Source organism: Canis lupus, chromosome 21 (assembly GCF_011100685.1).
Source record: "Canis lupus familiaris isolate Mischka breed German Shepherd chromosome 21, alternate assembly UU_Cfam_GSD_1.0, whole genome shotgun sequence".
NCBI lineage: Eukaryota > Metazoa > Chordata > Mammalia > Carnivora > Canidae > Canis > Canis lupus.
The window spans coordinates 2747702-2774531 of NC_049242.1; positions in this window are offsets into that span (position 1 = coordinate 2747702).

The following is a 26830-nucleotide window of genomic DNA, read 5'->3' on the forward strand; positions in this document are numbered from 1 at the left end:
TTGCCACTTATTAAATAGCTTAAGAAAACAAAGGCCCAGGGCCACACCCATTGACTTTATAAGTGGCATTTCCTGCTCCAAAGGACTCATGCAATAAGCATATTGATTGGCACTGAAATCAAACTTGTAGGTTGGCTCAGCAGTAACATAGCACCTCCAAAGAATTTAAATTTCACAATCTGCATTTTTTTATTTGGTAAATTGCATTTAATATTTTTAAGTAATACATCTTCTAGCTGCTTAACTATAAACTGTATGATGTAAGACTGCTTCTACCCAACACACACACACACACACACACACACACACACACACATAAACATGCTAATATCAGAATGATAGGAACCATTTTAAGTGCTGATAAATGTAGGTTCACATCATTAATATTAGAAACAGAAAACTGTAGACTAGAAACATTGATGAGGCTCCAAAATAAGAATAAAAGTGGAAATTCAATAGGACCAGAGCCTCATTGCCTAAGGTTTTTAGAACTCAAATTGAACCACAAAAACAAAGCTTTGAGCCAGAGTCATGCTTTCCATGCTGTGGAAATTCATCTGAAACTGTGGAAAACTTGAAGTCAGAGTCATACTTCAGACAGGAAGCCAGGAGCCAAAAATGAGCCATACCTCAAGATTGAGAATGGGATACCTCTCTGAATGAGATGAAGCTATAAAACTCTTAAACCAAACAATTTCCTTCATATTACTGAAGATATCTCTCATTTTCCCTGATAAATAGGTGGTCATATTTCTTTTGTAGCCAGCCTTTCATTTCTCTCTTGTGACTTAAAAACTATCAATTACTGACAAAAGCAGAAGAATGTCCTATGATTCTGGGTGTAATTTTTTTTCTGCTTAAAATTTACTGTATAAACATTGCATATTTCACTCAGAGTACTTATATCTTACTCAAAATATTTAACAAATATGATACTGAAGAATGATTAAAGCGTATCACTCTAGGGAATATATATTATACATAAAGTATATTAATAATACTAAATTATAAATTATGCAACATATTAGAAGAACACATTTAAAACATGAATTTCATAAAATCAAGGAAAATAATGGTATTCTCTAAATAAGAGTGCAAGAAAGAAATGGTTGACCTCAAGGGAGAAGATCATAATACCAGAAGATAAAATGTAAGCTGGTCGAAATCAGGAAATATATGAAATATATATAAATATAAGATATTACAGAAATTAGAGCTTCATTGAAAGTGTTGATTCTCCCCTGATTACCCCAGTGAGTGATGTGCTGCCAGCTGGGTACTGTGCCAAACCCCCCAATCGCCGCAACAACATGTTTGAAAGGGAAGAATGATAATCCTGTGTTTTGGACAAGTTCCTGTTCAGAGGCTATAATTATATGTTGGCAACTTTCATTTCCCCTTCCTATAGTTCCCTCTCCCAAGGAGCTTCAAATGTATCACCCCACCAGGCGTGTTTTCTGCTGCCCTCCACGCTCATTGAGAATTCAGGGAGGAGGTATCATGAAATGCTGAGATTTACAGCACAGCAACACACAGATGACACACTGTGAAACTGTCTCCACATCAACCCTCCAGCTAGCAGGCTCCCAGCTGTCCTTAGGTTTGTCAGAAGCCCTAATAAAAACACCATGGCAGATACACACTAAAATGAAACAAGGAGATATTACTTGTGAAGGAAGGACTTTGAGGAAATGCCATGATGCCATCTTACTTTTCACTAGAAGAGTTCCTTCTTAAATATTTGTCTATTTGACATTAGCACAACATTAACTCTTTCTTAGAATTATAGAGACACATGCTAGCCAAAATGTTTTCCAAACTTGTTTCAGAGTAAAGGGACTCTTACACTAGTGGCTTTCCCCTTCATAACAGGCCCAGACTGAAGATATAAAAACCTAAGTGTCAAGTGGTTCAATGTACTTGGTTATCTGATGGAAGTCACTCTATCTCGGAAACTATTACATTCTATTTTATGGAAATCAGTTGGGGACTTGAAGAGTGCTTCTGATAATGGTACTGAGGCCCAAATGCTACTGGTCAATTACATTTTGGAGAGACTATAGCTTTACTTGATTTGTGAGAAGTGGTTTTAATTCTAGCTCAACCATAAGTGGTCATGTGAGCTTACTCGGGTTATTAACAACATTGTTTCTGAACTTCCTCATTTGTAAAATGAGTCACCAACATAAATACCTGAGTATTTAGTGGGATTTCAGAATATGCCTTCCACTTTCAAACCTACATGCTTTGCCAAATGCTGTCTCTTCCCTGCAAGTGTGATCACACCCATTCTTGCTTTTCTGCCAGGTAAACTGACCCTCTTCTTTTTTTATCTTTGCCCCTTTCCAACTTCTCTCACTGCTGAGAAATACTTATACCCTGTCTAGTTTACAGTTCAGTTAGAAGTTTTTATGGGATCCCTGGGTGGCTCAGTGGTTTAGTGCCTGCCTTTGGCCCAGGGTGTGGTCCCAGGGTCCTGGAATCGAGTCCCACATTGGGGTCCCTGCATGAAGCCTGCTTTTCTCTTTGCCTGTGTCTTTGCCTCTCGCTCTGTGTGTCTCTCATGAATAAATAAATAAAATCTTAAAAAAAAAGTTTTTATTAAACATTCAGCTTGCTAACTCTGAGACATTATGATTTACAGGCCTGGTGGAGGTCAGAAATCTGTAACTTTTAACAAGCTCACTGATGACTCTGATGCAAAAGTTCCTTGGAATACAATTTAAGAAACTCTCTGGGTCCAAGTCCCTGCTCCCCTGTGTCGGGTGCACTTGGACCCAGGCTCCAGCTTGTAAATCAACCCTCGTGTGTTTGCATCGGTGTCGGCTCCTCGGTGGTTTCTCGGATTCGCGATCTTGGGCACAACAGAGGAAGAAGAAAGACGTCAGATTTATTTACCTGGGGATATGACATAGAAGAAATCTTTAAATTCATCCATCCAAACTTCTGCTAGTCTCCTGTTGTTTTTGTTGACGACATGACCAGTGCCACCAGGGAAAGTGTATGGAGTTGCCTTCCGAAAAACGTGACCAACGTGGGAGCAAGTCACAATCTCCAGAGAACCTCCACTTTGCCAAATCTGGGAATAGGAACAATGGTCATATCACAATCATTGTCAACAATGCAGTAATATTTTAATGAGTAACTGAGGCTAACTGAAGCCAAATCTTTAGATTGTACATGGTTCAAGCAAACGTTAGATAGATACAGAATTTAGAGCTGGTATACTAGCTCGGCAAAAGTTTCTAATTTAGAATAGTTTGATAGGTGTAAATACTACAGCATTGGATTTGTGAAACTAAGCTGCATTTATTTTTTCATGTGCCTTTATCTACCAAATTTTCAGTTTCTAGTAGTTAACCTATTCGCTACTTAATAGATATTTAGTATCTAAGATCTGCCATGATTCAATGAATTTGTACATGTTAGATGCCAAACTAAATTTGATTTGGAGAAAAACCAACTATATTCCATTCATCTGCACTTTTTAATGACCATTAATTCTCAGCTGTCCCATGTTCCCTGTGTCTTACAACTTTGGATATGTCATTCTTATTAAAATGTGCTTTACATCTGCACAACGTGTATGCATCCTTCAAAAAAAAAAAAAAAAGAAACTCTCTGATGATAGCTTTTCATATATATATTTCTATTCTAGCACTTACTTAACTCATTGTTACTATAACTGAAACACTGAGAAAAACAGGTCATATTTTAGTTACCACTTCAATGCTTACAACATAAAATAAAAATAAATTAACACATTTTCATTGAATAAATTATGCAAAATTGAAAACAATGCAATAAGTAGTAATTTACTAATTATATATACATATATATGTATATTATATATATAATTTTTGAAGAGATATATAAAAATATATAATATATAAATATATAATATAGAGAGATATATATAAAATATATATAAATATATATTATATATAATATATATAGTATATAATTTTTTTTGGAGAGAGAGCTGGGGGGCAGAGAAAGAATCTCAAGGAGGCTCTACACCTAGTACAGAGCCTAATCTCACAACCCTGAGATTGGGACCTGAGGCAAAATCAAGAGTTGGACTCTGGGGACCTTTGTGGCTCAGTTGCGAAGCATCTGACTTCTGTTCAGGTCATAATCTCAGGGTCCTAGAAACAAGTTCCACATCTGCCACTCCCAGGCCAGGTGTCTGCTTGTCCCTCTGCCCCTTCCACAACTCATATTCTCTCTTTCTCTATCAAATAAATAAATAAAACCTTAAAAGAAAAAAAGTGACAGGCACTTAACCAACTGAGCCACCAAGGCATCCCTACTAATATTATATTGGAAGTGGGTTTCTTCCATTAGAGACTCTTAACTATAAGAAATAAACAGGTTGCTGGATGGGAGGTGGATTGGGGGATGGGGTAACTGAGATGGGCACCTGATGTAATGAGCACTGGGTGTTCTGTGCAACTGGGGAGTCACTGAACTCTACCTCTGAAACTAATAATACACTATATACTAATTAATTGACTCAAAGAAATAAAAAATAATTTTTAAAAAGTAAAGTGGGTTTCTTATAGAATACATATAGTTGAATCTGTGTTTTAATCTACTCTCTCTCTGTGTTGTTATATCGGTGTATTTACACCATTGATGTTCAAAATTATTATTGGCATATTTTTTTAATATCTATCATATCTGTGACTATTTTCTACTTGTAACATTTGTTCTTTGTTGTTATTTGCATCTTCATTTTTTTTTACCTTTTGTGGTTTTAATTGAGTGTTTTGTACAATCTGATTTTTCTCCTTTTTTAGCTTCTTTTTTTTTTTGTTTTCTTTAATGGTTGCCCTAGAGTTTATCATATAAATTTACAACCAATCCAAGTGTACTTAGAAATAACACTGCGTACTTCCTCACAGTCAGTGTGAATACATTATAATGGCAAAATATTCTTAATTTCTCATTCCAATCCTTTATACCATTGTTGTCATTCATTTCCCTTATACATAAGTATGTACATTTAGTGTATATATAATGTATATGTAAGTATATGTCTATATATTAGTATATATGTTTAAGTACACTTTTGTTATTAATTTTTTAAAAGATTTTATTTGTCCATTTGACTGAGACAGTGCACAATCAGGGCAGAAGGAGAGGGACAAGGCAGGCCTCCCTTTGAGAGGGGAGCCTGACTCAGGGCTCTATCCCAGGACCTGAACTGAAGAGAGACATTTAACCAACTGAGCCACCCACATGCCCTTGTTATTAATTTTTTTAGCAAGCTATTATCTCTTTGATCACTTCAGAATAAGGAAATAAGTTATTTTACTTTCACTTTTATTTTTTTATGCTCACTCTTTATGTAGATATGAGTTTGGGATCTATATCATTTTCCTTCTCACTAAAGAACTTCTTTTAACCTTTTCTTTGTGAAGCAAGTGGACAACAAATTTCTCAATATTTTGATGTCTGAGTAAGTCTTTATTTCTCTTTTGCTTTGGAAAAATAATTTTTCAGGGTACAAGATTTTTGGTTGCTGTTTTTGTTGTTGGTTATTCTCTGAAGACTTGAAATATTTTAGTAAAGTCTGTGTTGACATGTTTTTTTGCTTGTTTTTTGTTTTGTTTGTTTGTTTGCCTTGTTTCTGAACTGAGTAGACTGTAATTCTTTGCTTCTCTGTAGCTAACCTCTTTTTGTCCCCTTTTGTCTTTTTAAAATTTTCTTTCTTAATCTTTGATTTTCTGCAATTGAATATTATATTCCTAGGTATAATTTTGTGTTTTGTTTTGTTTTGTTTTGTTTTGTTTTGGAATTAATCCCACGTGGTGATCTGTGCTTCCTGGATGTGTGGTTTGGTGTTTCACATTAGTTTGGGCAAATTCTCGGTCATTATTTTTTTTAATTTTTATTTAAATTCCAGTTAGCTAACATACAGTGCAAATTACTTTCAGATGTACAATACAGCAATTCAACACTTCCATACATCACCTGGTGCTCATCACAAGTACACCTCTTAATCCCCATCACCTATTTCACTCATCTCACCAACCACCTCCCTTCTGGTAACCATCAGTTTGTTCTCCATAGTGAAGCCTGTTTCCTGGTTTGCTTCTCCTTCTCTTTTCTACCTCTTATATTCACTTGTTTTGTTTGTTAAATTCTACATATGGTATTTGCCTTTCTCTGACTGGTTTTTCTTAGAATAATACTCTCTAGCTCCATCCTTGCTATTGTATTTGGTAAGATTTCATTCTTTTTATGGCTAATAGTCTATTGTATATATACAACACATCTTTATCCATTCATCAGTTGATGGACATTTGGGTTGTTTCCATAATTGGCTATTGTAGATAATGTTGCTATAAACATCAGGTGTATGCATTCTTTCAAATTAGCACTTTTGTATACTTTGGGTAAATACCTAGTGGTGCAGTTGCTGGATCATAGAGTAGTTCTATTTTTAACTTTCTGAGAACCCTCCATACTGTTTTCCGGAGTGACTACATCAGATTGCATTCCCAAAAACAGGGCTAGAGTGTTCCCCTTCCCCTACATCCTCAGTAGCACCTGTTGTTTCCCATGTCATTAATTTTAGCCATTCTGACAGGTGTGAGTGTGTGAGCTGATATCTCATTGTAGTTTTGTTTTGTATTTCCCTGATGTTGAGCATTTTGTCTGTTGGTCATTTGTGTGTCTTCTTTGGAAAAATATTAATTCCTGTCCTCTGCCTATTTATTAATTGGTTTATTTGTCTTGTGGGTGTTGAGTTATATAAGTTTTTTATTTTGGATACTAAACCTTCATCAGATACATCATCGCAAATATCTTCTTCCATTATGTAGGTTACCTTTTAGTTTTTTGGTTGTTTCCTTCATTCTGCAGAAACTTTTTATTTTGATGTAGTCCCAATAGTTTATTTTTTTTCATTTCCCTTGTCTTAGGAGATATATGTACAAAAATTGCTACAGCTGATGTCAAAGAGATACATTACTACATGTGTATTCTTCTAGGATTTGGGCAGTTTTAGGTCTTATCTGTGTGTGTGATGTAAAGAAGTGATCCAGTTTCATTCTTTTGCATATTGCTGTCCAGTTTCCTCAACACTATTTGTTGAAGAGACTGTCTTTTTTTCCATTGGATGTTCTTTCCTGCTTTATCAAAGATACATTCACCATATAGTTGTGAGTTCATTAATGGATTTTGTATTCTGTTCCATTGATCTATGTGTCTATTTTTGTACCAGTATCCTACTGTCTTGATCATTACAGCTTTGTAATATAATCTGAGGTCTGGAATTGTGATGCCTCCAGCTTTGCTTTTTGTTCTAGTTCTGTGAAAATTGCTGGTGATAATACAATAGGGATTGCATTAAATGTGTAGATTGCCTTGGGTAGTGTAGACATTCTTTCCTTGTTTATTTGCTATTTAGATGATTTGTCCATTGATGTAAGTAGAGTGTTTAAGTCCCTTACTATTATAGTATTATTATCAATTAGTTCCTTCGTGTTGTTATTAACTGCCTTATACATTTTGGTGCTCTTGTTTTGGGTGCATACATTTTTATAATAGTTAGATCTTCTTGTCAGATTGTGTCCTTTATTATTATATAATGTCTCTTGTCTCTTTTTGCAGTCTTTGCTTTACAGTCTAGTTTGACAAGTATTGCTAGGCTGGCTTTCTTTTGCCATCCATTTGCACCCCTATGTTTTAATCTGCAGGTGTCTTTAGGTCCAAAATGAGTATCTTAAAAAATAAATAATAAAATGAGTTTCTTGTAGGCAGCACATAGATAGATCTTTTTTTTTTTTTATCCATTTTGACAATCTATGTTTAACTGGAGTGTTTAGACCATTAACATTCAAAGTAATTATTGATAGATTTATATTTCTTGACATTTTATTACTTTTTTGCCATTGTTTCTGGAGATATAATCTGATCCTTTCCTGTTTTTGTCACTTTTGTTTTTTCCTTTGCACCCAATATTTAAAGATTCTTGCAGAACTCGCTTAGTGGTCACAAACTGCTTTATTTTGTTTGTCTGGGAAACTCTTTATCTCTTTTTCTATTTTGAATGATAGCCTTGCTGGATAGAATATTATTGGCTGCAGATCTTTCTCATTCAGCACTTTGAATATACCATGCTACTGCCTTATGGATTTCCAACTTTCAGTTAAGAAATACACAATTAGACTTATGGACTTTCCCATGTAAGTTAAGGACTTATGTTGTTTTGCTGCTTTATGATATTTTTTTCCTTTATCACTATATTTTGCAAATTTAATTAACATATGTCTTGGTGTTGACCTGCTTTTGTTGATGTTGATAGGAATTCTCCATGCCTTCTGGATCTGGATGTCTGTTTCCTTCTCCAAGTTACGGAAGTTTTCAGCTATTATTTTCTCAAATAAAAACTTTGTCCCCTTTTCTCTCTTCTTCTTCTTCTGGAATTTTTATCATATGAACATTATTACATTTGATGGAGTTACTGACTGCCCTAAGTCTACTAAGTCTATTATTGTGTTGCATAATTCCTTTCATTCTTTTGTTCAGTTCCATTATGTTCCATTGTCTTCTATAACACTAATTCATTCCTCTACATCTTCTAGCCTGTCGTTCATTGCATCAAGACTGTTTCCAATCTCAGAATGGCTAGCAGGGGCTGGACTTAAGCATTTCTCTTCCCCCAGATTGGTTATGCTTCCATAAAATCACAGCAGCCTAGGCTCTGATAAAATAGTTTCTCTTCAGGGTAGGCCTTGTCTCAAGAACATATTTCAAAATGGTATTTTTCACCTTCTTCTGCTGGAAACATGAGGGGATTTTCCTCCCAGATCTCCACTGTGAACCTGATAGAGTTCCTGAAGGTAAAATACAAAAGTGTGAGAGTTCCCCAAAGGCTGAAGGTTTTCAATCTAAGACTTATCCAAACTAAGCCTCTAGCTATTCACCTATTGCAGTTCAGCTTTTCTCATGCCAGTACTGCTTTCTGTGAAGGTTTATAAATGCTCATAGATTTCTCCTCCAGTAAGTTATGATTCTCCGTATTTGCCCATCTGTCTCTCCAATTTGGGGAGCGGGAATTTTCCCAAGGATGTTGCTCCTCTGATAGCTTTAATAAGAGTTAGAGATATTTCAATTTATTCAGATTTTTACTTGTTAGGATGTATGGCTATTTCTAAGCTCCTCACATGTTGGACTAGAAACTGAGTCTTCATCTATTCTTCCCATGGATTCTGCTTCATAAGGATCCAGCTATTGCTTTTGTCAATAGATACCTGGTTTGAAAGCTGGCTTATGTCCAGGTATATCAAAGGGTCAGGACCTTTTATTTTCCATGTGTTTTATCCCATTCCCCATTCCAGCTTTATTAAGATATAATGGACATATAACATTGCATGACTTTTTAATGGAGAAAATTATCCACTTCCTTCCTTCCACACATTCTTGATTTCTCCTGCTAATACAAGTGGAATAGTACCAAATACTTATTGTTTTACCACTAGGGTATGTGGTCTATGATCTCTATAACTCTTGGTGAATCAGTCCTCCATGACTGCCCCTGAAACCTTGCCCATCATTACTGTGCTTATTTTCTCTTGGCTTCTGGCAGTTGATTACCATCACTGAGCCTCTCTAGATTGGGATCCTCTCATCCTCATTGCTATCAGTGATCTGAATTCTGCAATAGTCTCTCAAATTGAGAGCCTTGGCCTATAGTTTAGAGCCACTCTGAATATTTTATGATATTCACGAATTGTTCATTTATGATATGATACTGTCAGCAGTGTATTCATTGTAGATTTGAGAAATGTGTGTTCTCTGGGCCTTCCCATAAAAGGAATAAAGGCATAAAAGGTCATCCATCAGGTCTTCTGGTCACTCTCCAGTATGCCCACTTCACTCAGGCTTTGAATTCTTTCCTCTATCAACTGCATTACAACTTTACTCATAAAAGTTATTGCTTTTTCCACACCTCTATGAGCCATCCTCATAATGAGTAATAGCATTTCATGTCATCCTGAACAGATATTATATACTGGATTTTAGAAGAGTGCTCCCAAGTCAACAGAACTTCCCTGTCCAATTTTATTTTTCTGCTCCCTTAATCAAGTGTACATCCTCACGTATGGATTGCTGTCATGTAAAGTCCAGATCAATATTACAATAACTTTGTACTATAGTCCATTCCCCGTTCTCAGACCCAGTTGGTCCTCATTTGGGTTATTCTGTGATTTAATACTAAGTATAGGCCAAGTGGCCAATATGATGGGTAGGGATGTTCCTATGTGGGAGGGAAGGAATCAAGTGTTTTTTATTGTTTGTATTTTTTAATGTAAACTTGATTATTTTATTGCTAATTTAAAAGTATATGATTTCATATTGATTGTGAGAAAAATCAATAATAGCTGTATATTCTTTTAAATATTAATAATTTAAATCTATTATTACTATTGATCTCCAACTAATGCAATGCCCCATAGTTTTGTTTTCATTAGTAAAGGCCTATAGCTTATAGATTTAACACCCCTCCCAAAAGAAAAAGGCTTCTGTACAGTCATTTGAACAGATAAATTCTAATGGTTCCAAGATATTATTGCTTTGTAAGAAAAAAAGCACCTGCATTATCTATCAGTTTAAAGGAAATACTATGTTTTACCAAGAACCAATGGACCTACCATGTTTATAGGTTCAGAAGATTCATGAGATTCTTTTGTTATGGTCTCATTCTTCCCAAAGAGAGCTCTGATCTTGGTAAAATATGCTTACTGCAGTTGGGTGCTTAGCTATCTTTGATGTTTAACCACAGTGCTGGTATTGGTCCTCAGCTTTCTCTATCTTCCTTTTGCAGGATATTAGACATTTTTTATACACAATCAAAGTAACTCTCAGGCTTTCACTCTTGACTTTCAATGTCAGTTTGTTTACCTTAGATGCTCACTATTTCTCTAGAGAGCATTAATCATGCATAGCACTTCCTAACATCTACTATCTCTTTTGTATTCTCAAATCCCTAATGAGTCATTTAATGCATTCCCTTCCACCGATATATCATCAAGATTCATCTCTGGTTTTAGCAATTGAATTGCCACCATGTGCCAAGGACTGCCTGTACTCCAACAACCAAGAATGATGAGGTATTTATTGCCAGCCAGGTGGCTTGTGATTTAGTAAAAAATCTTAACACCTGCATTTTCCAACCACTTCTGGTAAAACTGCCACAGATTAGGTTCTCCAGAAGCAGATGATGTGATAAGAGTTTGGAGTGCCATATATTTACTAGTGACAACACCCATGAAAGAAAGATGGACAAAGCAGAATCAGGCAGGATAGAATCAGAACTGCAATGCAGAGCTGACAAAGCTTCCTCCAAGCTAATAAGGGCTCTGGAGCAAACATCACCCTTTTTAACATTTTGGGTAGGGGAGAAACACAAAATTACTGCGTCATTATATCCCTTCCTCATTCAGTCACTGAATGTGGTGAACTGAGAGCTGGGAAAGGAAGGGTATATGGGTGAGGCGGCTCTCTGCAGCTGAAACAGAGACTGAAGGAGCTGACCGCTGTAGGCTCTCTGTTGACCACGCTTTCCTGAGGTAGGCAGCACAGTCTTCTTTGTGGCATATCTCTGTGTCTACCACACATACTCATTACTACCTCTAAATGCAGCTAAGGGATGGGATACAAGTAACTTAATCTAGAAAATCTCATCAACATGTGCAAACAAACATAGGAACCAGAAGAATTTCTTTCCAATATTAAAAATGCAGAAAGAAAACAAAAAGTTCGTCTCTGAATAGAATATGGTTATAAAAACCAATATCTAATTCTAAATAAATGGCATTATGCTGATTTTCTTTTCTTAATCCCTCTTAAGTATATAGCTTTATGGTGTGTTGACTTAATGGCCATAATGAGAAAAGGAATCTAAACCTGGGTCATCTTCTTTAACCAGATGAATTATTTTTGAAGTGAAAACAAACACTTGCAACCTTTTTAAGAAAAGACTTTATTAAGACCTCAGCTTTCACATATGCATAAAGTCATTTTATTTAACTTTTAACATTTTTAGAAATGATACCAGACCTGGATACTGCATTCACTTTTGTGCCCCCCAAAATGTCCATAGTGCTCAGAGCTCACAACTATCCTCCATTATTATATTATCTAGGACATAGAGTTCTTTACTGATCATCTCTGATATGTAAAAACTAAGTCTAGGATAAAACTATTTACTTCAACACTGTTACTTAGGAATTCTTTTGTGACCCGTGGTTGGGAATCTGGCATTACTAATATCTTAAAAGCATTTATGAAGTCAAAATTCTTCAGGGAGAAACTGCTTCTTGGGAAATAGCTAGAGGATTAATGGAGTATTAACTATGTCCTATAGTTAAAAATAATGACAAGTCATTGGAGCACAGAAATGATCCTGGCCCTGGTAGAGGTGCTGGGGTGGCAATAGTAAGGTGACTCATTTAGTATAAAATAAAGCATACAAGTATGATCCTTTCCTACAAACACTCCATACTGTCAATTCCCCGCCTCCCCCCCCACACACACCCCTTTTCCTACTTCAATGAAAAGGAGATGTATGCCTTGGGTGGAGAAATGTGTGGAAGAAGCCATGCTTCAATTTGTGGTTAGCCATAAATCTTTGATTTAGCTAACATAATTAAGGTTAGCAGAATTGCTGTTATATACAAAAATCTATAGCCCTTTCCTTTCCTCGACTGTGCAGTTTTCATCACTGTTCCATTTAGCACCTTCAGTCTCTATTTCAGGAGAGCTCTCTTAATATGTGTTTCCTTTGGAAGTTATGCAATATTTTCAGCTAAGTGATAAAAAGGTGACTCACTAACAGGAGAATATTTGGGGCACTATTTGCTAGAGACAATATCTATCTAACATTAATTTACAGAAGTATCCCAGTGCTTCAAATATGGATTAGATTTAGTTAGTTCAAGTACTTCAACCTAAAACTACTTATATGTGTTATTTTATATTGTATAATATAGTCAAACAGAAATAAAATATAAGGAAACTAGATTGCAGGTGAGTTAGCAAATTTCTTTCAAATGATATTCAAACATAATAATAATGTGGGCAAAATTCTAGCTCTTAGCTTTGGATACTTTTTTCTTCTTTTGACCTTATCTGTTGTAGTCCATTTCTATTCCAACCCTGCATGGTATACTGTCACCTTTCACAGCTGATAAAACAATTATAGATCTATTTTTGCTTGTATCTACCTTTTATCAAGGTTAGCAAAACAAAGGTATCCACTTAAAAACTACAGTCTTCATCAGTCACAATCATACTGAAGTTTATCTCCCTATTTCCTGTCCCATAAATCCATACTGTTAGAAACTAGTGCTATGTCTCTCCACATTGGGTGGGTAATTTCCATTTATTCACTACTGCGTGCCATATACTGAGCAAGATAGTAAAGATATAAAGTTATATGTTAAAACATTCCAGGTCACATTATGTTAGCAAACATTATTTACCAAATAATGATGATACAAGTTAAGTACTGAAAGTAAATTTGAAAATAAATATGAAACTGAGTGGATAGCAACACATTTAGCTAAGAAGTTTGTTCAAAGACCCACAGAGGAGATAATTTTAAACTTAGTCTTACATAAAAAAGATATAATCCAGGGTGGAAAAAAACAGAAAAATATTTTAGGCATATAGAGTAGCAGGTACAAGAGGAGAAGAAATTTGAAATAAAGTATTGTGTATAAGAAAGTAACAAGCTTGGGATCCTGGGTGGCTCAGTTGGTTAAGAGACTGTCTTCCACTCAGGTCTCAATCCTGGGGTCCTGGAAGGGAGCCTGAGTCCAGGTCCCTGCTCAGTGGCGAGTTTGCTTCTCCCTCTCCCTTTGCCCCCCTGCTCCCAATTTGTGCTCTCTTACCTTCTTAAATAAATAAGGAAATAAATAAATAAATAAAGTCTTAAAAAGAAATAAAAAATAAACTTCTGTACTACAAGGTTGTACCAACTCAAATTAAACTGCTTTTTTGTATTATCTCTAAAGAAAACATTACAGAGTATTTTGGAACATTAGTACAAAGAGAAAACGGTATCTATATCTCCTACAGTTTCTAGCATGGTGTATAGTGCAAAGAAGATATTCCCTAAATATATATGGACAAATGTATGCATGTTTCACCAAGGATTAGACTAAGATTGTGAGATACAGAAATCCTATAATACAGGAAATAAGGAAATTGACATTGCTTCATTTGAATTATATTATATCAGGTAAGCCATTGTGAGACAGCTAATTTCAAAACAATAGAGCCATATAATGATGCAAGAGGATGGGGTTATTGATGGAATATAGTGCTTTTTAAATTATATCTAGTTTGTCTACTTTACACTGTTACTGTCTCAAACCAGTGCTACCTGAAGAGTAAAGTATCTGTAAGAATGTATTAGAGTGAACAGATTGTGTTGATTTATCCTAAATATTCTCAGTAAAAGTCCAAGCTAAAAGGCAAATATGAGTTATTCTATAAAATTTCTACTCTGTTTGTATCATCCTAGATCTCCTATAGGGAAAGCAACAGCTACTCTGACAAAGGCCCTAAATACTCAAGTGCTCTAAGGAGCATTGACTATTTAATAAGTCCAAATCTGCTTAGGACAACCTCTTCCTATTTCTGTATCTGCTTGAAAATTCTGCCTTTGGAATACTATAATCATCTCTGTACAGGATATATATCAACATCAAATAACTGAGAAAGCACCAAGGTAAATTTCAGAACGTGTGATGTCTTAAAAGCCATCAACATCTTAAATCAGATAATCCTATACAAAACCTTTAGATAAACTGACAGAGGAAAAAGCTTAATCTTAAATATTTTACCTTACTTAACTTGACTCTGCTGATTCACCATTCAGGTTAACAGGTCTTGGCATAAGCCTAAAGATTTCCAGTGGTTGCTGATTCAAGTTAAAAAAAAAACGAGATGATGTTCTAGTGTCAAGATAAATTAAAATCCTAAAAAAGACAGGATCAAGAGATTAAGAAAAAGCACTTTATGTATTTAAGGTGACATGTAGATTCATAAAATTTTCAAAGCTGGAAAAGAATTTAAAATATTATTATGAATAAAGATACCATGTTTGTGTATCTGCCTTAAATGACTGGTTTTGCTTTTATGCCTGATATGAGGCTATATAAGCTATTAAATTATAAGGCTATTCTTTTAGAGTTAGAAAAAGGTGGATATAAAATAATCACTTCCGTAATTTGCATTAATTTTAATTTTTTTTTTGCGGGGCCACCTGGGGCCAGTTTATTGCAGTTAAATACCTCTCTCTCTATTTTTTTCGTTCACTTTTCCATAAAGAAAATCAAAACACGCGCACACACTCAACGGGGAGCAGGGATGCAGAAGCTAGAGGCGGGGTGGGACCTGGCCTCCCCGCTCAGGGCCAGGCCGGGGGGGGGGGGGGGGGGGGGGGGTCCCCTCCTTCCCTAAGGCACCGGGTCTCCTCCGCACCTCTAGAGACCGAGGAGGCGGCGGGATAGGGCAGGGCCTGTGTCCTCCTCCCTCCTGCCTCCCGGAGAAACTGCTAGAAGCGCTGGGGCTTTAGTGGGGGCCGCGAGGGGAGACAGAGGGAGGGAGCGGTGGCTTCTGGAGGTGAGGAGCGCGGTGGGAGCTTATCCACAGAAATGCAGCATTTCTCCCCGTTTTGTTAAAAATCTATAAAAAGACGCAGCTGGGGGAGGGGCGTGCGCCCCTGTCTGTGCGGAGGGCTGGGGGCTGGGGGAGGGGCCCGAGGACGCCCCCCCCCCCCCCCCCCCCGGCGCCTCCAGGCGCGGCTGCTGCGGGGCGCGGGTTCGGCTCCTGCCGCGGTGGCTGCTGTGGCCGCGGAGCTCGTCGCCCGCCCCCGCCGCGCCCGGCCTCCCCGGGGCCTCCTGAGGGCCTCCTGGGGGCCTCCTGGGGGCCTCCCGGGGGCCTCCCGCGCGCCAGCGGGGCTGGGTCTGCGCAGCCCCTGGGTGGAGTCGCAGGCCTCGGACAGGGCCGCCGTCACTCGCTCCCGCCTGGCCTGGCCGTCGTCTGCGTTACAGTCTGCAAGGACTTGAAAGTCGGACGACGCCCTGTTGACCTCGTCGCCCCGCATCCGCCCAGCGCGGATGGGCCGGTTCCGTCCAGCTCGGCGAGGAGGGGCGCGTCCGGGGTGCAGTAAGGCAGACAGACATATAATGCCTGGACACAGTGGGGGCCGAGAGAAGAAGAATTTTAATATATTAAATATACACATATACGTATATATATGCTTAAGGATAGTATTCGCTTGCTAAACCAGTGAACTTGGTCAATTAACGTGTCGTAAGGATTCTGCTAGCCTTGGTCACGCTACAAATATAAAATAATAGATTTGGAGAACACGGGAATCAAATCATATGACAGCTAATGCTTGACTCTATGTTTTCTGGGCACCTATTTTGTGTCTGGTAACATTCTAGTCCCCTGGGGATTTAATGTTGGGCAAAACATGATGTCATATGGAAGTAGATGACTAACAAGTAGATGATAGCTTGGTTGATAGATAATATAAAGGGTCACAAAAAATAAATGTACAATTTAAAATTGAGAGAAGAGCTAAGGAGGAGTAAAAATATTTAACAAAACAATCTGGCAATATGTGGGCTAGGGAGGAACATTTCTGAGGAAGAAACACTTGAATTAGGTCCAAATCAGAAGCATAAGCACAAGGATGAGGACAGATTGAAATGAATTAGGCCAGGAAAGATCTCACATAATGACCTAACTCCTTCCTACCCCTCAGATTCGTTTCTAACTACCTTCATTGCTCTCTGAGGAAGAGCACTTGATCTACTGACTCATAGAGGACAAGGGGACAGTGCTGTTGAAATAGCGCTAATAACATGAGCAAGGATCATAAAGAGACTTGCAGAACAGTGTAAGTATTTTAGAAGCCATTGTATAATTTGTGATACTGTGAGCATATATGAGGAAATAAAATTTTTTTAGATCACACTCTCTGCAAACCACAGAAGATGAGTCACAATACTCAAAAAAGTTGGAGGTTCTCAAAATATACTTGCATGACAAAATGTCATAATGTCTTTTGAATTAAGAAGATACACAAACATATGTGTGTACACACACATACGCGCACACACAACCACATCTATACATACAGTTTTTTCACATTATGCCCCAATACAAACAACATAACTACACACACAGATATTTCTTTCTTCTTCTTCTTTTTTTTTATTTCTTCTTCTTGATTCTTCTTCTCCTTCTTCTTCTTCTTCTTCTTCTTCTTCTTCTTCTTCTTCTTCTTCTTCTTCTTCTTCTTCTTCTTCTTCTTTCTTCAAGAAGAATCAAATTTAAGAATGTCAGAGTAGTTGTTTTCCCAACACCATTTGTTGAAGAAACCTTTTTTCATTGGATATTCTTTCCTGCTTTGTTGAAGATTAGTGAACCATTTAGTTGTGGGCCTATCTCTAGGTTTTCTATTCTGTTCTATTGATCTATATGTCTGTTTTTGTGGCAGTACCATACTGTCTTGATGGCTACAGCTTTGTAATATAACCTGGAGTCCAGAATCATGATGTCTTCAGCTTTGCTGCCTTTTTTTTTTTTTTTAAGATTGCTTTGACGATTGGTTTTTTTTGTTTGTTTGTTTTGGTGGTTCCATACAAATTTTAGGATTATTTTTTCTAGGTATGAAAAACCCTGATGATATTTTGATAGTTATTGCATTACATGTGTTGGTTCCCTTAGGTAGTATAGACATTTTAACAGCATTTGTTCTTCCAATTTACAAGCATGGAATGTTTTCCATTTTCTTGTAATCATCTTCAGTTTCTTTCATCAATGTTTTATAGTTTTCAGAGTATAGGTCTTTAACCTCTTTGTTAGGTTGTTGGGTTTTGTTTTTGTTTTTGTTTTTTTTTAAGATTTCATTTATTTATTCATGAGAGACACAGAGAGAGAGGCAGAGACACAGGCAGAGGAAGAAGCAGGCTCCCTATAGGGAGCTTGATGTGGGCCTCAATCCCGGTACCCCAGGATCATGCCCTGAGCAGAGGGCAGATGCTCAACCACAGAGTCACTCAAGCGTCCAGTTAGGTTTATTACTAGGTGTCTTATGGTTTTTGGTGCAATTATAAAAGGGAAATAAATAGTGAAATATTTATTTCTTCTTTGCCAATTTAGATGCCTTTTATTTCTTTTTGTTGTCTGATTGCTGAGGATAGGACTTCCAGTACAGTGTTAAATAACAGTGGTGAGTGGACATCCCTGTCTTGTTCCTGATCTTAGAGGAATAGCTCTCAGTATTTCCCCCATTGAGAATGATATTAACTATGGGTTTTTCATATATGGCCTTTATGATGTTGAGGTATGTTCCCTCTATCCCCGCCTGGTTGCAGGTTTTTATTAATAATGGATGCTTTACTTTGTCAAATGCTTTTTCTTCATCTGTTGAGACCGTCATATGGTCCTTATCTTTCTTTTTAATATGTTATGCCATATGTTGCATCACATTGATTGATTTGCAAATATTGAACCCTGGGAACCCAGGCATAAATCCCACTTGATCATGGGGAATTATTCTTTTAATATACTGTTGGATTTGATTTGCTAGGATTTTATTGAGAATTTTTTAATCTATGTTAATCAGGGATATTGACCTACAGTTCTCTTTTTTGTTGGAGTCTTTGTCTGGTTTCAGAATCAGGGTAATGCTGGCATCATAGAATGAGTCTAGAAATTTTCTGTCCATTTCTATTTTTTTGGAATAGTTTAAGGAGAATAGGTATTAACTCTTCTTTAAATGTTTGGTAGAATTCAGCTGTGAAGCCATCTGACCCTGGACTTCTGTTTGGTGGGAGATTTTTGATTACTGATTAATTTCTTTGCTGGTTATCAGTCTGTTCAAGTTTTTATTTTCTTACTATTTCAGTTCTGGTAGTTTATATGTTTTCAGAAATGTATCTGCTTCTTCTATGCAAAAGAATAAAACTGGATCATTTTCTTACATCATATAAAAAAATGGATTAAACACTGAAATGTGAGACAGAAAACCATAAAAATCCCAGAGGACAACACAGGCACTAACCTCTCTGACATTGACCATGGCAATTTCTTACTAAGTATGTCTCCTGTATCCAAGGAAAACAAAAGAAAACTGAACTATTAGTACTTCATCAAGATAGAAAGCTTCTACACAGTGAAGGAAATCATCAACAAAACTAAGTCAACCTACAGAATGGGAGACATTACTTATAAATGATGTATCTGATAAAAGGTTATCATCCAAAATCTATAAGGAATTTATACAACTCAACACTCAAAAACCAAATAATCCAGTTTAAATATTGGCAGAATGTCCTTCTCTTATTGACTTAATTCACTCAGCATATACCGTCCAGTTCCATTCACATCAAAGCAAATGGTGGATATTCGTCCTTTCTAATGGCTGAGTAATATTCCATTGTGTGTGTATATATATATACCACATCTTCTTTATCCATCATATGGTTTCACTCATACAGGGAATATAAGAAATAGTAAAAGGAATTATAAGAGAAAGAAGGGAAAATGAGTGAGAAAAATTAGTGGACTCCTAACTCTGGGAAATGAACAAAGTGCTGCAGAAGAGGAAGTGGGTGAGGGGAGAGGGTAACCGGGTGATGGGCTCTGAGGAGGGCACTTGTTGGGATGAGCACTGGGTGTTATAGTATATGTTGGCAAATTGATCTGTAATGAAAAAATAATAATAAATAAATAAAAAATAAAATGGGCAGAAGACATGAATAGACATTTTTTCCAAAGAAGACATCCAAATGGCCAATAGACACATGAAAAAATGTTCAATATCACTCATCAGAGAACTACTAATCAAAACTACAATGGGATACCATCTCACACTTGTCACAAAAGATAAAATTAACAAGTCAGGAAACAACAGATGTGGGTGAGGATGCAGAGAAAGGGCCACCCTCTTAAACTATTGGTGGGAATGCAAAATGCACTCTGGAAAATAGTCTGGAGATTCCTCAAAAAGTTAAAAATAGAATTACCCGGGATGCCTGGGTTCCTCAGTGGTTGGGCGCCTGCCTTCTACTCAGGTCATGATCCTGGGATTCAGGATCAAGTCCCATATCGGTCTCCCTGTGAGGACCCTGCTTCTCCCACTGCCTATGTCTCTGCCTCTCTCTCTTCTGTGTCTCTCATGAATAAATAAATAAATGAATCTCTTTAAAAAAAATAGAATTATCCTACGACCCAGTAATTGCACTACTAGGTATTTATCCAAAGGATACAAAAATACTGATTCATAGATATACATGCACCCCAATGTTTATAGCAGCATTATCTATAATAGCCAAATTATGGAAAGAGCCCAAACATTGACTAATGAATGGATAAAGAAGATGTAGTATACAAACATACATACACACACACACACACACACACACACACACAGGAATATTATTCAGCCATAAAAAGCAGTGAAATCTTGGCACATATCACACTGTGGATGGATCTAGAGAGTACTATTCCAAGTGAAATGAGTTTGTCAGAATAATATAAATAATTTATGATTTCACTCATATATATAATCCAAGAAACAAAATAAATGAACCCAGGGAGAAAAAAATGAGAGGCAAACCATAAAAGAGACTTTTTCTGTAAAGGCTATTTATTTGTTTGAGAAAGAGAGAGAGAGCACATGCAAGTAGAGCGTGAGGAGGAGCAGAGGCAGACTTCCAACTGCTGAGCCACCCAGGTGTTCTTGAAATTTATTTTTTAACTATTTTATTTGTTTATTTAAGAGAGAGAGAGAGAGCACAAGAAGGGCGACCAGCAGAGGGAGAGGGAGAAGCAGGCTCTGGCACTATACAAGGAGCAGGACATGGGGCTCAATCCCAGGACCCTGGGATCATGACTTGAGCTGAAAGCAATGCACTTAACTGAATGAGCCACCCAGGCACCCCACTAGCTGGAATTTAAATAAAAACTTTGAATCTACTGAGAAAATAGTAGAGGTAAATTGACTTAATATAGAAGACTCTGTGACTATTTGAATGCAGTAGACCTATAAACACCCACATGGGAAAAATACTTTTGATATATTGCTAGGTGTAAAAATAAAAGTAAGTTGCAGAATAAGATGTATTGAAAATAACTAGATGTATGTATAAAAAGTGCATATGTAAATTTACAGCAACATTTTTGGAAGGACACATTGGTTACCTAAGGGAGAGTGGGCAGGATGTGGAGTTGGGTGGGAGGGAGCAGGAGAAACCAGGGAAAGGGAAACAGACATTGTAATATACTTTTGTTATTCTATAAGGAACATATTTTCCTATTTAATTTTGTAATAAAAACTTAAGAAATGAAAAAAAAAAAACGAAAGTCAGGTAAGTTCAATTATTGCAGGCTTCTGGAATTGCTGTTAAGTACTTAATAGGAGATGATAAAATCCAAGAAAGATCCTTATAGATACAAGTAAGCTTCCTAGCCCTCTCAGATGGACAAACTTTAAGATACTAAAATTACAATCTAACTAAGTGAACATATGTAACTTAATATTCTACACTCTATTTCATTTTTTTTTCTTCTCTACAACCCACTTGCTATTTACCTCTTTTGAAGAGACAGGTCAAATATTGAACTTTCTCTTAGGAAATGATACACTAGGAAGAATGCCCTTTCCTTTTAAACATTGTTGCACACAATGGTAAATCTACTTGCACTTATTATGCATATTTACAAAACAATAATTTAATTTGGTATTTATAGCAAAATGTAAGAAAGTTATTATTATGCTCATTGCCAAGGAAGAAAGATGAAACACAGGGAGTTTGAGTAATCCATAGGCACAACACTAACTTGAAAGGTAATTCAAATCTATAACATTTTTCCAAAGCCCATCACTTCTCACATATTTGAAGTCCATTAGAAACTCGAATTCAAACAAAATGGCCCTTATTCTCAGTAAAATTCTTGTCATTTTCTTGAATTCAAACAAAATGGCCCTTATTCTCAGTAAAATTCTTGTCATTTATTCATACACTGAAAATAACTTTTTCCTTAGAATTCAGGGAAACTTAGTATGGAACACATCTGGATTTGGGAATGAAAACAAGACTGGTAAAAATAACAAGAACAATTAGGCACAATAATGAAATGCTCATGCCTTCAATGTCTTTCAATCTTGAGGTACAGTTAAAATTGGCTACAATTGTGTTAATGCAATCCATACATTTTTCTTTAAATAGAATTAAAAACATATTTTCTCACATTAGTTTCTTACTTGTACTGGAGCAGTACTATCCCATGAGATTTTGGGATCTTGAATCAAAAACTATTTGTAATAATTAAGGAGAGCGTAGATAAGACACACAATTAATGAGGTATCATTTGCTTTGGAAAGGAAAGAAGATATAGACCTCCTTTTGTCCCTTGACCTGCTGACCTGCTAATAAATCAGAACTCTTTCTTAAAATATCCTTAGGTTATTATAAAATGTATCAATACAATGACTCATTTTACACACATCTGTTCTGTTTTTTCCACTCAACGCACAAGCTTTTTGATTTATGAACTTTGAATCTTCCCAATCTGTTTTCCAGCTACCATTATCTCAGTATATCACAAGTGGTCAATAATAACTTTTTAATTCATTTAAGCATATCATGAGAAGTCACTGATAAACCATATATCATGTTTACAGATATATGAAACATGTGTATAAATATCACAAATTTAGGCCCCTCTTTCATTGCCATTGCTATCAGGATATGGACAATCTCCTATTTCTTGTCCATTCCATGGTAATATCCTACCAAGACTACTGAACTATGTGAAATTTAAACACTGACCTAAAAGACAAAATGTATTGGGACTTCCTCACCCTTTCTCTGGTCTCTAGTGTCTAAGTACTTTAAACCTTAACCATTAATCACGTAAATCCAGAAGTTTATTTGCTTCATTGCTACTGTCAGTGAAAGTATTTTCTTCAGAGACAACATACAATAACACCAAAAGCAAAGATGATTCTAAGCACATTCAAGTTTCACCACTTTGATGATTATTCGATAAAGCCTCATTTAAATAAATAATATTTCAAGATGACAACAGAATAATGAACTCTCCAGTGAATATAACTGAAAGCACCATGCCAAGGAGCAAACTATATTTTCATTAACTTTGATCGTTTTATTTTTGGTATATTTTGTTACCTATTCACATACTGATTATTTTTCTCCTTTTCAAGTGACCCAAACTATTAATAGACAATTTGTTCACCTATTTTGTTATATTTCAGACTTTTACTTTTGTTTATGCTGCCATTATCAGCTTCATTACTCATACTTTGAAATATGTAATATGGGAAATAAAAGACTTTGACTTTTATTCAAAGGCACATAATGATTACCTAATTATCTTATTAAAATATGGTAGAATATTTAGTCAAAAGAAGAAAAGCAGGTGTTTCAAATTCTATTGTTTACATTGATAACTGTTTATTAAGACTCTATTGAAAAAATTCTTCTGTCTTCTTAAATGCTTCTCAAAGATTTGTCTTTTTGTTTCTATTTTGTCTTCAAGTATTAATTAATAAACGTATTCATTAGAATATGTCTATCTGTCATATTTTACAATATATTATTCACTACATACATATAATGATTGTTATAATATTAGAGAAATATTTCGTTATTTCTTGGATATTCAATTTCTGAAAATAGAGATAATGTTCAAAAAATGTGATTATTTACAGTTAATATACATTATTATGTTTCATGCAATCATGCTAATGTGAATGATACAGAAACAAACAAAAAAAGTCCCACAACTGGGGCACCTGGGTGGCTCAGTGGTTGAGGGTCTGCTTTTGGCTCAGGTTGTGATACTGGGGTCCAAGGATCGAGTCCCACATCAGGCTCTCCACAGGGAGCCTGCTTCTCTCTCTGCCTGTGTCTCTGCCTCTCTGTGTGTGTCTCTATGAATAAATAAATAAAATCTTGAAAAAAAAAAGTCCCACAACTACAAATAAGTTTGTTTCTCTCCCTTCCACCTTCCTTCCCTTCTTACACACACTTCTTTACCTTTTTCTTTTCCTTTTTTTCTTTCCTTCTTTCTTTCCTTTTTTCCTCCCCTTCTTCATGATCTCTAGCAAAGCATTATTCTGAAAGATAATACTCTTGTTTCCAAACTTATCACAATGATTTCCATTTTCTTTAATCAGTTTTCTTAAAATCAATATAAAGTCAAAAAACAAAACAAAACCCCACAAAACCTCAGACTTGTGTGACTATGCAGGGGACACAGAAATTTAAAAAACAAAACAAAACAAAAAACATATATCATTGTTACAAAGGTCAGAATTTTTTCCCTAGCTTTGGCATGTCCAAAATATCTAGACAAAATAATTTGGAATCTGAATTCTCAGTGTAATTGAATACTCAATATTATTGACATTTCAAAAAGTATTAATAATCTGTAGGTCTTGGATACAGATAAATTAAAAAAAAAAAAAAAAACCTAGTGGACCTAGGATTTATTTCAAATCTTGGCTCTAACATTTTCTGAATAAGTTTGCCCTTATGGAAATTCTTCAACAAGTGTCGCTAACTGTAACATGGGAATAATGTTAGGCTACTTGTGAAAGTAAGAATTCTTATTTTAAAAGGCTTGGAAAATAACAAATCTTCAATAGTTTTTGTTCATATGAATAATGACTATTTCATGGAGTATATTAGTCTGTTTTGATCCCTTCCTTATTTTCAAATCTGCTTTTATATTATTATTTATAGATGGCACTAAGCAGTTTTCCCAATAGAACACATAGATGAGACTCAATACAGTAGTATTTTGTGAGTGAAACAATATTACTTTGAACCTTTTATTATTTTCCTTAGGAAAACCTCACAATTTTATGAGTTACTATTCAGGAATAAAGATTGTATTTATAAAGTGAACTCAAGGGAAATCCTAAGGTAATTAATTAGTTATAATCATAATTTTATTTTAGATTGATTTCATTATACAAAGTACAAATATGTACTTGGTTATCAATTTTAAGGAACCTCCATAAATAAAACTGTTTCATTTCCCAGATTTTGTCAGTTTGCTTCTCTCCTTGTTGTCTTATCAGATATGACAAATGTATAATTTAAGAAAGATATGTATATATATTCATTTTTAAAATATTTGATCTGTGCTTTATTGGTTTATTAATCTATTTTATTAGTTTATTATTAGTTCATTTTATTATTTTATTTATTAGTTTACGAATTTAGTTTATTTGTTTTTCTAATCAGTGATGACAAATTTTTTTTTTATAAATTTTTTATTTATTTATGATAGTCACAGAGAGAGAGAGAGAGATGCAGAGACACAGGCAGAGGGAGAAGCAGGCTCCATGCACCGGGAGCCCGACATGGGATTCGATCCCGTGTCTCCAGGATCGCGCCCTGGGCCAAAGGCAGGCGCCAAACCGCTGCACCACCCAGGGATCCCCTGATGACAAATTTCAATTTAGAACTTATTCATCTCATATATTCTTATATAGATTCATATTTCATAAAATAAGATGATAATATCCATACTATTTTACCTTGATTATTCACTTAAATATATTATAATCATATTACATATTATAACATCTTTAATTTTGAGAAGCCTCATTTGGTTATGTTTAGTGAATGACAATAGTTTTCAAGAGGCAAAAGAATAGAAAAATGAAGTTATCCTATAACTTACATTTGTAAGAAAACATTTTACTTAAAAAAATCATTCCTTTAGGAAGAGTCTTAGATCTTAGAAGCTGCATTTTAGAAATACATGTACACATTTTTTATTGTCCCTTGTTACATTAAAATCTGGTAAATGTCTTCATTTTTATTACAGGGCAATATACAGAGGTGTCAGGTTTTCATAGGTTAAGTACAACCTTTCATATCATTAACGTGTGAATAAGATTTTAGTCAAATTTTTTTTTTATTTTTTGCAATACATCCATATAATAGGGAGATACTCGTGCTAATTATTTGGGTTGGTCCTTCTATACTCTGTAATATTTTTCACCCACATTTTCACATGACCCACATGACCCACATGTCTCCATTTCATCCTTATTGTTGACTTAATCCTAAGATTATTTTCAAAATTGGAGATAGATTTGAGTTTACTAAGAAATTACATATAGTTGTACTTCAAACATTTCAGAGACATATGGGAAATGGTAACATTCTAAAATTGTTAGTTTGCATTCTCTGGTCAAAGGTAAACTTCCCTGACATTTGTAGGGAAAGATGGATGTAACAGGAAACAAGAGATTCACAGCATTGATAAATCATTGTTATAATTTTTGTTTTGTTTCTACTGCTGTTTTATGTTTTTTGGAGACATCCTGACTTTCACTGTGGCACTAAACTCCTTTTCTGAGTGCAATGACTCCAAATGTTAAAAATAAACTGTAGCACTTTACCCACTTTCCTCAGTCATATAAAATTATTGAGTGCTGAATACTATTTAATATACCTAGTGTATTTCTTAGGGTCAAATATGCTTTTCTTTTGTTTATTCATTCATTTCTTAAATATTCATTATAAATCTAAGTTATGCCAGGAATCTTCCGTGGAACTGGTGACAGTCTCTGTCCTAGATCTTACAGTCTAGTTGATAAAGGAGTGGGGAATGAGAAGATAAATTTAAAAATACATAAATAATATTTCAGGTGGTACAAAAAACTTTGAAAAAAAAAGCTAGGATAAGGGAGGGTAAGACTGTTGGAAGAGTTGGCTGTATTGACAATCAGAGAGGA